The sequence below is a fragment of the Crassostrea angulata genome, chromosome 4, assembly GCF_025612915.1.
Source record: "Crassostrea angulata isolate pt1a10 chromosome 4, ASM2561291v2, whole genome shotgun sequence".
In the NCBI taxonomy this organism is placed as follows: Eukaryota; Metazoa; Mollusca; class Bivalvia; order Ostreida; family Ostreidae; genus Magallana; species Magallana angulata.
In genome coordinates, this window is record NC_069114.1 from 2,140,249 (window position 1) to 2,153,124 (window position 12,876).

Consider the following 12,876-nt stretch of genomic DNA (forward strand, 5'->3'; position numbering starts at 1 on the left):
AATGGGAAACATTAGTGACTTGATTTTGTATGTGATATCATTTTAATTAAATTTTTTCTTCATATTTAGGAGTAGGAGATTTAGAGCGCAATGTTGCTCCAAAACCATTTTTACCTATATTATTGTTCATATTTTTTTGAATATCATGTAAAAAAAAATGGTGTTGGAGCAGGCAAACTTTTTGTGAAATTAGCTCATATTAACATATTATATTTCAATTATGACTTTGAAAATAATTTTTCGTTTTAAACCTGAACTAGATATATGTTAACCTATCTTTAAGCCAATTTCTAAAGCTCTGTTCATAGCTTTGAACTTTGGAGCATAAAAATACTTTATCCCGCACATAGTCTTTTTATGGGGTTTGAATATTTCCTATTATGGCTCTTTTAAATTGCATTCACTCATTTTTAGTTAAAACTACATAAATAGTTAAAACTTGTCTTTTGTTTAGGACTTAAAGTATTGTTTGTCTTTACATTTGAAGAAAAAAAACAACTGTTTCAATTATCTTACAGCTGAGGGTATTACAGTATCAGAGACAGAGATACAATCTGAAAGTGCTGAGGTAGGAACTTTGATACATATGTACTTGTAAAATGATTTAAAGGATAAAACTGAATAAAGTAGACGATGTGTCATTTTCTTTATAGTCCTTATCAAGATTCTTGTTTAAGTTCGAAAGTTGCAATGAAAGTAACATTGATATCTTGTAGGATCTCGGGTCTGTTGGTCCAGATAACATTCCTGGCTTTGACAAAGTGCATACACTTGCAGACTTTCTTGTCGGACTAAAGGATAAAAGCCAGGCATTGTCTGATCAACAGGTTGCTGAAATTACAAAACTATGGAATAATCTTGTCGACTATGACAAACAAGGCACTGTATTTTCTGCAAGATACAGAAAAACGCAAAGTAAAGGGAGATTTAGGGCTACAAAAACAACAGTGTCAGCCGGAGTTGAAAGTGTGAGAAGGTATGTATTAGAATGAAGTGCAGCACTTGTGTGATCATGCATTCCATGGTATGAGTGTCATAGGAGGGGGGGGGGGGGGGGGTTGAATAGATGTGAAATAGGTGTGAAAATATTTTTAAACTGTATAAAGGCCCTCTCACAATTGATGTATAAAATATTTAAATTATACATGAATAATTTGAAAGTTTACAATGTACCTGTAGTTTATATTCCTTCCACATTCATAAATGTTGATCACTTTTTTTATAGGTGCTTTCTTGGACCAAACACTGGACCAGCCCAATGGCCAGACTGCAACAGATATGTAGAGGCAGTCATCAGCAAACTGTGCCAACTTTTCCCCGGCTCCAAACGTAATCCCCAGGGCATTAAAGTTGATAGATGGACTCTTATTGGCCGAGCATATGAACATATTCGCCAGTGCATTTTAAGTAATGCTCAAGTAATGGCCAATACATCATTGCAACTGCCATCTATCAACAAAACCACCTTAACACAATGGTAGGTAAACGATACCAGTTCATTTAAAAGTACACCTTATTTGTTAATTGAAGAGAATTGTATCTTTTTTAATATCTCACTGATTATGCTGAATCTCAACTCGCTTTTAATGAGGCCAAACACAGTTCAAGTGCAGTTGACTGCGCAGCATTTCAAGGTCACCTGAGTCACTTAGGTGACCAATTGCAATAGTTCTCCTTCTATCATTGTGCATTGTCCATTGTGTGTAAACAGATTCTTGAAAACTACAAGGCCAATCTATAATATTGTTGGTGTTAAGCATCTCTAAGATAAGAGGTTTCAATTATTTCTTTTTGGCATTATCTTGCTCATAATAAACCCCAAAAAGCCTGTTGGTAAGGAGCAATGAGCTTGACTTGAAGTGTCAAAAACACAATCCAAATCAAAAAGGGAAAATCAAAATTCCTTTTTTTTGACCCCATTTTTCATATCTGCATCCATATAAACCCCTTTATGCCAATAATAAGCCTTTACAAGTCAAAGTTCATGGAATTTTCCTGAATCTTTGACATTTAAATGCATTACACAGACATTTAAAATGAGTAACGTTCCTCTTATTCTTATAAAAACTTATGAAGCATCAGAGGAACGTTCCTCTTTACCTAAACTAAAATCTCTACATTTCATATGAGGAACGTTCCTCTTTTCATTTCAACAAAAATCAAACAATATGTCGACATTTTCTCTACATTTCATATGAGGAACATTCCTCTTTTCACTTCAACAGAAATCTTCACAAAGAATCTGAGGAATGTTCCTCTTTTCACTTTAACAGAAATCTTCACAAGGAATCTGAGGAACGTTCCTCTTTTCACTTCAACAGAAATTCTGACAATTCATCTGAGGAACGTTCCTCTGTTCACTTCAACAGAAATCTTGACAAGTCATCTGAGGAACGTTCCTCTTTTCACTACTTTATATAAACTGAAATCCTGACAAAGCATCTGAGGAACGTTCCTGACTTGAAATCTTTACACTGTATCTTAGGAACGTTTCTCATTTCACTTCATCTGAAAGCTACATAAAGCATCTGAGGAACGTACAATCTTTCACAAGTTGATTGTTTACTTTTTACATGAAATCTGTATAAAGCATCTGAGGAACGTTCCTCTTTTTCCTTAAATTGAAATCTTTACAATGCATTCGAGGAAAGTTCCTCATTTCATTTAACAAAATGTTTACTTCTCACCCGAGGACTTCAAAACATTTCCTTTTTAGTATTTTAATCATTACGCAAAATGTGACTAGCAACAATCCTCTTTGTAAAACTAATAAAAGACAAATTGAAACAACGATTTTGACAAACCAAAAGTAAACTAATTAATCATTCTTAAGGAGACTCAGAGTCTCAACTGACGTCATCGTAAGACGTTGACTTCAAGGTGGATAACATCGATTTTGAAGATCTAGAAGAGGCGAAATGATTAAAATACTTCTGAACATTTTTCTAAGGATTCACTTTTTTTAAAAATAATTTTTATAATAAATAAATTTTAAAAATATAAAAACGTTACATGATAACCTGAATATTTGAACATTTTACTCTGCATTTGTGTTTTACGACATTGAAACTATTTCCTTTAAGTATTGTGCAATACCTTGTGCAGAGGGCGCAAAATTGTAAACCAGCGACTGACCTTAAGTTTATTGTTTCTATACCCCCCGCAAACAAAGTTTAGGGGGTATATAAGAATCACCTTGTCCGTCCGTCCGACTATCCGTCTGTTCGTCTTCTGTGCAATTGGACTTTTTAAAAAAGTTTTGCTTAAATTAATTGTAAATAATTGATGTGCGATTGTCAACATTTTACTGGAAAATCCTGATTTCATTTTTAATATCTATCATAATGCAAATTGATATGATACATTGCGGTGATTATTATTGCAGGGATGATTTTCACTAAAACCCCTATTGCACTTGTAGCTAATAAGCACAATTGAAATTTAGAAGACATGCTAATTATGTCACTTATTAAATAACTTGTTTAACAAGTGTGCAAAATTACTCCTGATAATAGCGGGTTTGCAGCTCATAATTTAACAATTTTAAATATAAAATCAAAAACTTTGTGTCAAGCCGCTGAAACAGCAATATGATAAATAAGATAAGGACTGATGAAAAAGGGTGCACACACACACACACACACACCGTAAACTCGAGGTCACAACTCTAAGCACATTATGAGCACTCAGTTGGAGCACAGTCATTTGTTAGTAAAAGTTTGTAGGAATGCAGTTTCACGCTGCAGGAGCTGAGTAGAAGCCCTTGGTCAACTGTCACATTTTCACCTTGTAAAAATTTAAAATACAACTGTACAATGTTTTTGAATTTCCCCGCGAACCCACAGCAATTCCAGAAATATAACAGTATCGTGAAACTCTGGGGGAATGCAATCTGGTGTGACAGGACCTAAGCTTTGAGAAAACAATCAGGTTACCAGAAATTTGCATTTGTCAAATTCTTTGAGCTGGATGATAGTAACAAACATTATTAGGATGTAAAATTTGAATTACAGTTCTCATATGAAATGCAATCATTATATTAATACACATGTAAATTATATTATCTTACACTAGCTAACAAATACCCCCACCCCCTTCCTAATAAAATCACAACATACATTATATTTCAATAGTGTACTCGTAGTTTTGATAAATCTACAAATCTACCTCAGGTATTAAGTAGGATATTTTAGGTAAAAAAAAACAACTCACTTTTTGGCTTTCTTGGAGTACCTCATGTTTATCAACTAGAAAATATCTAATATCAAAATACTCCAGTATATTCTGTAAATAACTTCTCAGCATGCATGGTCAATAGAAATGTCATGACCTAAAGCCCATATTCCTCTGCTTCATTTGGTTTGCTAATGTCACCGCCGGCCATTTCAAGCTGTTGTTACATGCACATGCTAAGGTCCTCTATCAGATGTCAATCACTAACTGGATGCTGATAAGATGTTTGGGGTGTGCTAATAATAGTAACTGTGTGAAATTTGAGAGCTTTCAACAGCAGATCACTGCTTTAGGAACAGATGCAAAATGTGGTCGCAAATTTAATTTAAAATCAAAGCTGCATGTGTACTTTATGAAGCAGAACAGAAATATTGTTTGGAAATTGCAGTTGCAAACTTTGCAGGATGCATGCATCAAGGTAATAAATACTTTTATTATATCCAAAAGTTTAAAATACATAACTGAGTTTCTTTTGCTCTTCTGCTATTTTACTACACTCAAGATTCTTGATTATCTGATATTTAAAAAAAATTATTGTAATCATCAAATTTTGAAAATGATGTGCAAAATTAAGATAAAATCATAATACAATGTAATGTTATAGGTAATGATGATTGGCAGTGTCAAAATATTTTGCCTGGTGGATTTTGATTTGAAATCACTGCATTTGAATTGTTTGCTGGTCTAGAGGATGGGGAGCATTAATTTGGACAGAGCTTGATCGGGATGGAAGATGCTTGAAGATTAAGGTTTGTTATTCTTAATTTAAAATTAATCTCACACTATAGCTGTCCTTCTGGAACTACTCCCACAAGGCTCTTTTGAAACAGCGTAATCTGCTAGCCACTTCTCATTTTACAGGTTATCAATTTCCCCTACAAGTGCTTATCAACAGACAACGCCATTGCTAGGAAAATGGCCCTCTTGGGACAAATGAATTCAGTAACACTATTAACTCCATTTACATGATGTGAGTTTTAGATCTTGCAAATCAGATTTTGTAAATAGGAAAATCATAAACAGATATTAGGTCATATGGAATAGGAACATGCTCTATTTAAGAAAAAGTTAAATATTAAATATATGATTAATCTGCCAAAATGAATAATCACACAATTGTAACCTGTACAAATGTGAAAGGATTAATCTAATGCGTGCACAGGGGCCCATTTCAAAAAGCAAACTTAAGACTAAGTTATATCTTAGGTAAGAACTTTTTCCTAAGTTCATTACTTATCCGTTTCACTATTCCAGTTGTATATTATGAATTTTAACTTTAAGACAGGTAAATTGATGTTTTAGGAACAAACTTAACATGGTGACTGTTTATATTACACATGTATATTGAAATGAATTATATGCACATTTAAGTTGAACAAAAATACTAGATAACGGGTATCATTAAGACTTTTTCACTTTACTTCTAATTTATTTAAACATGTTTTATTGAATAAATTCAATAGGATTGGACAACAGGCATAGCCTATGTATGTCCTCTCCTTGTAATATATCCACTTTACTTCTAAACTGAAAACATTAGAACTATCAAATTATTCATATATTTCTTCGATTAATTTCTTTGGTGTAGACTTTTAATTTTTACAATTTTTTTAGATTATCTGGTTGCACCCGCAGATGGATAGCGGGTATATAGTTATAGCTAGTGCACTGATGATAATTAAGTTATTCATGCCTGAGAATTACTGATATCTTAAAAAGGAATAAATACTGCATAAATACTCAATTAAAGAATGACTGGATGATTTGTCCTATCCCTCCACGAAATTAGCTTTTCTTTTAGGGGAGAAATGTTAGGTGTTTTCTTCATCTTATTTTTTTTTTGTCGGGGGAGGGGGGAAGGGGGGTAGGGGGTAGGAATTACCGCAAATTAAGTGATTTGGGAATACTCATGCTAAATCATCCATAATAATGTTGTTTCATTCAGAATTTTTGGCCTTTTATCCTCATTTCTTCTATCAGCCAAGATGCATTTATTTGCAGTGTTTTCTTTAAAAAAAAACAACACCACCCTATTTTTAAATCATGCAACCCTTTCAAGCAGGCACGTAGCATCAGCATAACTTTTTCTCACAGCAAACAATTTTCTTAAATTTACATATCAAAAAGTGACTAAACATGGAGTCCCCCCCCCCCATTTTTTAAGGAGCATGTAAAAAATTGAAGAGAATTTTGATAAACAAACATAAAGTCCTTAGTACATGTATAACAAATCAGAATTTATGATGAGCAAATATTCTGAATAATTTATGCTTCTAAATTTCAAACAAAAATAAGTATGACCAAGCTCATCAAGCTTATTTACTGAATTCTAGTATTCCCTTGCTGCAACATTAAATTGATAGGATGAACAGAATCTGAATTATACAGCTTTCTTGTTTGACGTGGTTAATAATTCCTGCTTTATTTAAGTTATGCAAATTCCATCTGCTCAGCTGTCTGGCTTAAAACAAATAATTTAGAGCTGTGAACCATTCTCATACTCACAAGAATGTTCGGCCTCGATAACAATAGCTTTGGGATTTGATGTGAAGTGTTAAGATCTGTCGCCATCCAAAAAAAATAATGCAATAATACCAATGTGTTTTAAGATTAGAGCAGAAATTCAAGAGTACATTGTTTATTGATGTTTGGTGGAATCAAATCAAATTCATGCTTAATTATCCTGCTTGGATTCTGTAAATGTTTAAACGTATTTAGGTATATAGGTATATATATCTGAAGAGAAATATTTGTTGTACAAATCTCTCTCTCTCTCTCTCTCTCTCTCTCTCTTGTGCTACATCTCTCTAATTTCTCTCTCTCTTTCAAGTTAAGCAGGGAAAAACTTATGTGACCTTTAATATACTTGGTATTTCTTCTTAAAGAATGTCAATACCTAAATGTATGTTTGAGAATTTGTGTGTTATTAACAAAAATAAGCATTACAAGCAGATCTTCATTATGAAATGAAATAACTTAGTTATTTAGCGAAGATGAGTTTTAATGCAAATATGTATTATACATAGATTCTATAGAAGATCTGGACATTCCCCCCTGGGAGGAAATCAATGAGGCCACAGAAAAGTTCAAAAACCATCCAGCTAGTCACACAGTATGAACAGAAGATAAACAGAACAGAGGATAAACCTTGATTCATGTCAACCATGTATCAAAGACCGAATTAAGTGAAAGTGGTTTCTGGAATATGCAGCTCTACTTGGGAACTCCATCCTGAATGTGATGGATGCGAGCTTTATGATTTTAGTAATTATAAAATCATATGCATTGAGACAATTATTAATATAGTTAAATTTTTAATTATATAAACATCTAATCCAATTACAAACTAAACTTGATATTTAATATAAAAAGAAATATTAAATTGGTATTCTTAATTACATGCCTATGTATTTTTATTGAAAACAATTAGTTAAAGTTTGATCTACAATACAAGATCAATTTTTGACACCAATTAATATACATGTATTTGCCGCTTAAAAAATACACAAGGGGCACCCAAAAATGCCGCGATATAAAATATTAAAAATTCAAACTCTTTTTTACTTTATTTCGAGTAATCAACTTAGAAAATTTTAGCTGATCATCATCGGGACTGAGCGATAGTCAAGTACTCGAGTACTTGTTAACATCCTTAATATTTACATAAAGTATAACATGTTTAAATGCCTATTTAATTTAAGATTACCGGTATTTTGCTTATTGCTGTTTTTACTTTCAAATGTAGGAAATTGGAACATTCTTCAGGTACCATGTAAAGGTTTCAGTTAAAGAGAAAAGAGGAACGTTCCTCAAGATTCCTCGTGAAGATTTCAGTTGTAGTGAAAAGAGGAACGTTCCTCAGATGACTTGTCAAGATTTCAGTTGTAGTGAAAAGAGGAACGTTCCTCAGATGACTTGTCAAGATTTCTGTTAAAGTGAAAAGAGGAACGTTCCTCAGATTCTTTGTGAAGATTTCTGTTGAAGTGAAAAGAGGAACGTTCCTCATATGAAATGTAGAGATTTTAGTTTAGGTAAAGAGGAACGTTCCTCTGATGCTTCATAAGTTTTTATAAGAATTAGAGGAACGTTACTCATTTTAAATATCTGTGTAATGCATTTAAATGTCAATGATGCAGGAAAAATTCCATAAACTTTAACTTGTAAAGGCTTATTTTTGGCAAAAAGGGGTGTAAATGGATGCAGATATGAAAAACAGGGTAAAAAAAAAGGAATTTTGATTTTCCTTTTTTGATTTGGATTGTGTTAAAAGCAAAATCCTTTGCTAAAAATTCTATCCTATTTTCAATTATTTTAGCGGTGTCTTTTGAGATGGTCAGCATCTCAAAGACGTCTAGATAGAGCTATTTTACTGAAATATTGTTGCTCAGATGATCAATGGATTTGATTTTGCGCCTTCTGATCTTTGTTAATACATCTTTTTATTTTCTTTAGGTTTAATCGTCGTGGGAAAAAACAAGATAGACATGTTCTTGAACAAGGAACAGCTCCACCAAAGCCCCCCGTGACAGCGGCTACAAGTTTGCCACCTCCACTTCAGAAGCCCTCAAATCTCCCCACAAAAAACAAAGGAGACGTCCACGAATTCAGTCTGCCACCAAACACAGCAGGTACAGCCAAACTGAAAAGAAGAGTGAAAACCAAACCACCAGTACCTGCATCAACTCCTTCCAAGCAAGAGACTGTAGGATCATCTGTGGATCAGCCTTCAGTTCAGCTTCCATGTCAACCTTTATTATACTTTCCGCCGACATTTTCTCCAACTCTGCAGCATCAGCTCCCATTTCTCCTACAGCTTCAAAGTCAACCAACTCCATCACTGCAGCCATTCTCTTCACAAATTCTACATGCTTCCATGTTATCAGGGACATCCACCCAACCAATTTCCCCCTTGCCAACATCATATTCTGCCCACAGATACCACAAGAGGAAGCAACAGGAAGAGGAAGCTAGGAGTAAGGGAGGCAGTTCCTGTGGAGTTCTTCATGGGGGATACACATGGTGCTGTTTGGAAAGTGGTAAGTCTATTTAAAAACATTGTATAATTGTGATCTTTATTATACAAGATTTTTTGGTTCATTCTTAATAATAGTTTAATTCAGTCAGACATAGTGAAAGTGTTTGGATTGTTTCTACACTTAGGCTTTGTTGGCTGAGAGATGGCATGGTACTTTACCCTAGTACAGTACATTATGAAGTATACACCTGGTGCTGTAATTTGTGCCACGTGCTGAGCTGTATAACTTCCAGCAAGATTACTATTCATCAATGCTAAAAAGACTGTTTGGGATGCAGGTTGCCGATTTGACACAATTCTCCAATGGAAATGCTACTACTTTTACTGACATTTGGCAGGTACATACCGGTATATTATATTGAGATATCTGTAAAAGTTATTTCGAAATATCATGAATATATACTGCAAGAACTTAATTTTTAAGCAAATATAGTAATTATTTACACAAGACTCATGTTTGCTTTATTATAAGATGTTGTATTGTGTGTGCACTATAGATATATTCCTCCAACCTGAGTGGATGATGGGCTGAGGTATTCTTGGTGGACCATTGAGATGAATTTCTGTCCATCGAAAAAGATATTCATGACTTGTCTGTTGCGATACATGAATGAAGTAGCAGTTTGTTGTGATGTGTGACATGTCTGGGAGCACCACAAATATTTATCCAACTTGAATGGATTCACAGTTGAAAAGTGCAGTTCTCAACAGTAATGAGCGAACACAGCAGAACATCACTGGATGCAGATTTCTCTGTATTCTCGTATCAAATTTCCTCCTGATACTGACACAATGTAGGTAAATTTAAGATTAAGCTTTGAAATTATTCATACCGGGTTTATTAATAATTAAATTCTTTTGTTATTACAAGTAATTTTTAACTTTAATAAACATACTTCATACTTTTATGTAGTTTTGGAAAACATTGAGCAATTCAGTTGCGTGGAGAGATTGGAGAGATTTAGCAATCACATTCATATTGTGAGAGCACTAAAGCTATTCCTTCATCTTAAGTGGACTGTGGGATGAGGGTGGCAGCCCAGCACAGGACTAAGGGAGGCAGTTCCTGTGGAGTTCTTCATGGGGGATACACATGGTGTTGATTGGTTGCAGGTATTATACTCTTGCTTTTAAAGCATAGTGGGTAAAGTAATTCTAAGTTCATTCTTGTTAACAAGAAATTGATGCTTTTTATCGTTTTTAATGAAGCAAATGTCAAATGTTTAATTGTTTTCATTTAATTTGATTTAATTGTGGGCAATTTATTACCGTATGTTCTCTATCAATTTTTTAATTGTCTCAATCTGTTTATTTAGGAAGACATGTTCATGAGTTCCACAGAGATGCATCCAAGACCATCATTGGGACTATTTCTATTCTTACTTGCATAGTTGTGAGATGACATGTTTCCTAACAATTTTGGCAATGTTAGTGGATTTTGGTTGCAGCATATGACATTAATTGAGTGGGTTTCCTTAAATGAGATGTCTAATCAGGTAAAAAATGCATTGTATTATTGAAAAGAAGAAATGAAAATAGTATGGGATATAAAGTTATGGTAATATTCATCTTCCTTATTCTGATTTCTTTTTATAGCTATTTCATATATTACACCCAAGTGGAGTCGCTCTCTATTAGCCTTGCTTTATGAGAGCACTATAGCTATTCCTCCATTGTGAGTGAACCCTTGGCTGAGGGTGGCAGCCCAGCACAGGACTGAAGGGGGCAGTTCCTGTGGAGTTCTTCATGGGGGATACACATGGTGCTGATTGGATAGAGGTAAATGGGATTAAAACATTGTAGTGTTTTTTATTTTTAACGTTATCTTTATTCTTTAATATTTTTTAATTCATTCTTATTAATTGGCCAATTTTAACCAGACATGTACAAGTGTTTACTTTTTATATGTTTTACATGTACATGCAGTTATTCAAAGATGCATCAGTAACCTTGGTTGGAATTGTTTCTTCACAGACTTTGTTGGCTGAGATATGGCAGATAACCATGATGTGTACACGTAATGCTGTTATTGGAACAACACTGTTGTAGGGTGTTTATCTTTCAGCAAGGTTTTCAATTTTGTCAGACGGACCTGTATAGACTGTTTGGCAAAGAGATTGCAATATTCATGATTTTTCTCAATGGCATTACACCAGATCCTGACATTAGCAGGTAAAAACATGTACATTGCAAATTGTATAGATATTTAAGACCTCAAAAATATTAAATACTTGATATTTTAATGCGTCATTTTGAAAGGTCATGATTGATACATCTACTTTTAAGCTTGAGGATCAACTATTAGACTGGATGAAAATTTGCATGAAGGGTAGCAATTTTAACAGACATCACAGCATTATGAGAGCACTGTAACTTGAGTGGACTTTGGGCTGAGGTTGGTAGCCCCCAGGTAAAGAACTAATATGGGACAGTTTCTGCGGAGTTCTTCATGGGGGATACACATAAAGATTACTGGATGCAGGTAAGTCAGATTGAAAATGCTGTTAAAATTTGTTTTTAAGACGATTTTGATATTTTAATAGGATTTCTTTTTATGCATTTCAATGAATTGTCCCATTTCAAGCAGACATGTGTACAAGAGTTTCATTTAGTTTAAATACTATCCTCAAGCAGGATATAGACTGTCAGGCCTGGAGGTTGCAGTATTCTTGATTTTTCTCCTTGGAAATACACCAGATGCAGACATCAGGCAGGTAAAGTCATGTTAAATAATTAATTTATAGAGAGTCTCGAAGAGTCTTCAATACCAAAGATTCCTTATTTATGCGAGTACCGTAATTAATTCCAGGATTCAACGGTTTTCTATCAAATCACAAGAATATAAAATTGCGAATGCCAACATTTTATCATAGTTTCATGTAGTTTACGTGGGTCCAAAAATTAAAAGCGAGATAATAAATTCGCTAGACAGGCTTCTTGCAATTTAATGTAGGTAAAAATTTCTCGCGTTTAATTTGGAATTTACAGTACATGTATTATGTTATTTTTAAGAATAATTTTGAAAGGTAATTATTCATTTTTGTACTTTCCATTTTAAGCCTGCGAATCTATTTGACTGCAATAATGTTTGCATGAAGAGAAGAAACAGCCATCTTTCTATTGTGGGAACAGTATCATTATTCCTCCACCTTGAGTGGACTGTGGGCTGAGGGTGGCAGCCTAACAGAGGACTGAGGGGGACAGTTCCTGTGGGAGTTCTTCATGGGGGATACACATGGTGCTGATTTGATAGAGGTATTTGTGATTACACACATTGAATTGATCTTAATTTTAAATGGTAACATGATAATTGTTAAATGAATTTATAATAATACAGAAAATATCTACCGCTACGGTAATTAGAGAGACATGTTTCTTTTCAGACTTTGTTGGCAGATAGATTTCAGATCACCTCAGAATCCAAGTACAGTATATATGACAAATATTCCTGGTTCTGTTCTTGGGATTTCTATATCTATATCTGACTGAACTGATGATGCAGGCAGTTAATTTTCATTTCTTCAATGAATATCAATGCTTCAGTTGCTGAGATCAGGCAGGTAAAAAATTCATTGACATATTGCCATTAATATTGTACAAAAAGATTT

At 33.9% G+C, this 12,876-nt stretch overlaps 1 long non-coding RNA gene across 1 annotated transcript; it reads left to right on the forward strand.

Moving 5' to 3' along the window:
• Positions 1-4,173: 4,173 nt before the first annotated feature.
• LOC128181054 (uncharacterized) lies at positions 4,174-8,492 on the forward strand. The gene is made up of 3 exons (XR_008243275.1): positions 4,174-4,651; positions 4,838-4,982; positions 7,260-8,492. It is a non-coding gene; the product is annotated as an uncharacterized LOC128181054 (long non-coding RNA).
• The last annotated feature ends 4,384 nt before the right edge of the window (positions 8,493-12,876 follow it).